This window comes from Carex rostrata, unplaced genomic scaffold (genome assembly GCF_964058835.1).
Source record: "Carex rostrata unplaced genomic scaffold, lpCarRost1.2 SCAFFOLD_38, whole genome shotgun sequence".
NCBI classification, from domain to species: domain Eukaryota; kingdom Viridiplantae; phylum Streptophyta; class Magnoliopsida; order Poales; family Cyperaceae; genus Carex; species Carex rostrata.
This window is the reverse complement of record NW_027601202.1, coordinates 455001-460000: the sequence shown is the minus strand read 5'-3', so window position 1 is coordinate 460000 and position 5000 is coordinate 455001.

Sequence of the window (5000 nt, the reverse complement as noted above, 5' to 3'; positions counted from 1 at the left end):
TGGACCATTTCTCAAACTTCCGGATTGTACGCGATCCAAATTATGGATGTAGGCAATACTTTTTTGATATTTTGAAAAAGTTCAAATTTATTAAAAATATAAAATATGAAATCTGCAGTTTGGAAAAAAAATTGGAAGTTTGAAACCTGAAGTTCAACAAAAAAAACGGCGCAAAAATCAGCAAAGCGGGGGCAACTAAGCGGATGCGGCCAGCCGTCAGTGAAAAATGGCCCCAAAACTGAGCGCATGCGGCCAAGCGTCGGTGCAAAATGGCCCGAAAACAGTCCCGTCGGTGCCCCCGTCGGGCTAAAATGACCCGAAAACAGTTCAGCTGGGGAAAATTAAGCGGATCCGGCCAAGAGTCGGTGGAAATTGGCCCGAAAACAGCCCAGCGGCAAGCGGAAGCGGCTAACGTTGGGGAAAAGTGACACGAAAACAGTTAAGCGGGGGAAAACTAAGCGGATGCGGCCACGCGTTGGGGAAAACAAAGCGGATCTGGCCCAGAGTCGGTGGAAATTGGCCCGAAAACAGTCCAGCGGCAAGCGGAAGCGGCTAACGTTGGGAAAAAGTGACCCGAAAACAGTTCAGCGGGGGAAAACTAAGCGGATGCGGCCACGCGTTGGGGAAAATTAAGCGGATCCGGCCAAGAGTCGGTGGAAATTGGCCCGAAAACAGCCCAGCGGCAAGCGGAAGCGGCTAACGTTGGGCAAAAGTGACCCGAAAACAGTTAAGCGGGGGAAAACTAAGCGGATGCGGCCACGCGTTGGGGAAAACTAAGCGGATACGGCCAAGAGTCGGTGGAAATAGGCCCGAAAACAGTCCAGCGGCAAGCGGAAGCGGCTAACGTTGGGCAAAAGTCACCCGAAAACAGTTCAGCGGGGCAAATTTTTGAAATTTTTTTTGAAATTTTGAAATTTTTTTGAATTTTTGAAATTTTTGAAGTTTTTTTGGGTTTTTGGACTTTTTTTGAATTTTTGAATTTTTTGAATTTTTTTGAATTTTTTTGAATTTTTTGAATTTTTTTTGAATTTTTGAATTTTTGAATTTTTTTTGAATTTATTTGATTTTATAAATTTTTTGTGATTTTTTGAGATTTTTTTGAATATTTTACATGGGTGATTTCGACTTGGGGGATTTTCAGGGGGTGGTAACCCTGGGCGTGGCTAGAGCCTCAAAATGCATATTCCCCTATAGGGGGGCAAGGTTTTCAAAAATGGGTGCCCCCTCATGTACACGCGCGTGGGTGTACATGGCCCCGTCGGTGCCAGCGTGGGTGGAAAATGGCCCGAAAACAGCCCAGCGGCAAGCGGAAGCGGCTAACGTTGGGCAAAACTGACCCGAAAGCAGTATAGCTTGGAAAATTAAGCGGATGCAGCCAATTGTTGGCGAAAACTAAGCGGATACGGCCAAGTGACGGTGAAAAATGGCCCGAAAACAGTCCAGCGGCAAGCGGAAACGGCTAACGTTGGGCAAAAGTGACCCGAAAACAGTTCAGCTGGGGGAAATTAAGCGGAAGCAGCCAAGCGTTGGGGAAAACCAAGCGGATACGGCCAAGAGTCGGTGGAAAATGGCCCGAAAACAGTCCAGCGGCAAGCGGAAACGGCTAACGTTGGGACAAAGTGACCCGAAAACAGTTCAGCTGGGGAAAATTAAGCGGATGCAGCCAAGCGTTGGGGAAAACTAAGCGGATCCGGCCCAGAGTCGGTGGAAATTGGCCCGAAAACAGTCCAGCGGCAAGCGGAAGCGGCTAACGTTGGGCAAAAGTGACCCGAAAACAGTTCAGCGGGGGAAAACTAAGCGGATGCGGCCACGCGTTGGGGAAAACTAAGCGGATACGGCCAAGTGTTGGGGAAAAATGGCCCGAAAACAGCCCAGCGGCAAGCGGAAGCGGCTAACGTTGGGGAAAAGTGACCCGAAAACAGTTAAGCGGGGGAAAACTAAGCGGATGCGGGCACGCGTTGGGGAAAACTAAGCGGATGCGGCCAAGTGTCGGTGGAAATTGGCCCGAAAACAGCCCAGCGGCAAGCGGAAGCGGCTAACGTTGGGCAAAAGTGACCCGAAAACAGTTCAGCGGGGGAAAACTAAGCGGATGCGGCCACGCGTTGGGGAAAACTAAGCGGATACGGCCAAGAGTCGGTGGAAATTGGCCCGAAAACAGTCCAGCGGCAAGCGGAAGCGGCTAACGTTGGGCAAAAGTGACCCGAAAACAGTTCAGCGGGGCAAATTTTTGAAATTTTTTTTGAAATTTTTTTGAATTTTTGAAATTTTTGAAGTTTTTTTGGGTTTTTGGACTTTTTTTGAATTTTTGAATTTTTTGAATTTTTTTGAATTTTTTTGAATTTTTTGAATTTTTTTTGAATTTTTGAAATTTTTTTTTTTTTTTGAATTTATTTGATTTTATAAATTTTTTGTGATTTTTTGAGATTTTTTTGAATATTTTACATGGGTGATTTCGACTTGGGGGATTTTCAGGGGGTGGTAACCCTGGGCGTGGCTAGAGCCTCAAAATGCATATTCCCCTATAGGGGGGCAAGGTTTTCAAAAATGGGTGCCCCCTCATGTACACGCGCGTGGGTGTACATGGCCCCGTCGGTGCCAGCGTGGGTGGAAAATGGCCCGAAAACAGCCCAGCGGCAAGCGGAAGCGGCTAACGTTGGGCAAAACTGACCCGAAAGCAGTATAGCTTGGAAAATTAAGCGGATGCAGCCAATTGTTGGCGAAAACTAAGCGGATACGGCCAAGTGTCGGTGAAAAATGGCCCGAAAACAGTCCAGCGGCAAGCGGAAACGGCTAACGTTGGGCAAAAGTGACCCGAAAACAGTTCAGCTGGGGGAAATTAAGCGGAAGCAGCCAAGCGTTGGGGAAAACCAAGCGGATACGGCCAAGAGTCGGTGGAAAATGGCCCGAAAACAGTCCAGCGGCAAGCGGAAACGGCTAACGTTGGGACAAAGTGACCCGAAAACAGTTCAGCTGGGGAAAATTAAGCGGATGCAGCCAAGCGTTGGGGAAAACTAAGCGGATCCGGCCCAGAGTCGGTGGAAATTGGCCCGAAAACAGTCCAGCGGCAAGCGGAAGCGGCTAACGTTGGGCAAAAGTGACCCGAAAACAGTTCAGCGGGGGAAAACTAAGCGGATGCGGCCACGCGTTGGGGAAAACTAAGCGGATACGGCCAAGTGTTGGGGAAAAATGGCCCGAAAACAGCCCAGCGGCAAGCGGAAGCGGCTAACGTTGGGGAAAAGTGACCCGAAAACAGTTAAGCGGGGGAAAACTAAGCGGATGCGGCCACGCGTTGGGGAAAACTAAGCGGATGCGGCCAAGTGTCGGTGGAAATTGGCCCGAAAACAGCCCAGCGGCAAGCGGAAGCGGCTAACGTTGGGCAAAAGTGACCCGAAAATGGATCAGCGGGGGAAAACTAAGCGGATGCGGCCACGCGTTGGGGAAAACTAAGCGGATACGGCCAAGAGTCGGTGGAAATTGGCCCGAAAACAGTCCAGCGGCAAGCGGAAGCGGCTAACGTTGGGCAAAAGTGACCCGAAAACAGTTCAGCGGGGGAAAACTAAGCGGATGCGGCCACGCGTTGGGGAAAACTAAGCGGATACGGCCAAGAGTCGGTGGAAATTGGCCCGAAAACAGTCCAGCGGCAAGCGGAAGCGGCTAACGTTGGGCAAAAGTGACCCGAAAACAGTTCAGCGGGGGAAAACTAAGCGGATGCGGCCACGCGTTGGGGAAAACTAAGCGGATACGGCCAAGAGTCGGTGGAAATTGGCCCGAAAACAGTCCAGCGGCAAGCGGTAGCGGCTAACGTTGGGCAAAACTGACCCGAAAACAGTTCAGCGGGGGAAAACTAAGCGGATGCGGCCACGCGTTGGGGAAAACTAAGCGGATACGGCCAAGTGTTGGGGAAAAATGGCCCGAAAACAGCCCAGCGGCAAGCGGAAGCGGCTAACGTTGGGCAAAAGTGACCCGAAAACAGTTCAGCGGGGGAAAACTAAGCGGATGCGGCCACGCGTTGGGGAAAACTAAGCGGATACGGCCAAGTGTGGGGGAAAAATGGCCCGAAAACAGCCCAGCGGCAAGCGGAAGCCGCTAACGTTGGGCAAAAGTGACCCGAAAACAGTCCAGCGGGGGAAAACTAAGCGGATGCGGCCACGCGTTGGGGAAAACTAAGCGGATACGGCCAAGCGTCGGTGAAAAAGGCCCGAAAACAGTCCAGCGGCACGCCGAAGCGGCTAACGTTGGGCAAAAATGGCCAAAAGCGGTGGAGCAGGGCGGTCTGAATCTATGCATCCACATAAAATGGGGGGTAAACCTGGGGGATTTCCAGGGGGTGGTAACCCTGGGCGTGGCTGGAGACCCAAAATGCATATTCCCCTATAGGGGGGAAGGATTTTTGGAAGAGGCAGCCCCTCATGTACATGCCAAGCGGGGTGTACATGGCCCCTGTGGGTGCCTCCGTCGGTGTAAAATGGCCCGAAAAACAAGATTATGTTACCCGAAGACACAATTATGTTACCGAAAAAACACGGTTGAGCGGGGGCAGTAAGCACGGTTGAGCGGGGGCAAAAAACACGGTTGAGCGGGGCAAAAAACACGGTGCAGCGGGGACAAAAGACACGATTTTGTTACCGAAAAACACGGCCCGTCGGGGGCAAGGAACACGAATATGTTACCGAAAAACACGGACCACGCGGGTTGAAATCCCCAGCCGTAGAGCCGGCGAAACACGGTGGGGCAGGGCGTCTAAGCGTGGAGGCGCCCGTAAGACCGATGCGGGTTGAAATCCCCAGCCGTAAAGCCGGCGAAAAGCGGTCGGGCAGGGTGACTCCGCGTGGAGTTTCGCCCGTAAGGCCGATGCGGGTAGCCGCGCGGGTTGAAATCCCCAGCCGTAAAGCCGGCGAAACACGGTTCATTGGGGCGCCTAAGCGTGGAGGCGCCCCGCAGAGACCGAGCGGGTTGAAATCCCCAGCCGTAAAGCCGGCGAAACACGGTTCATTGGGGCG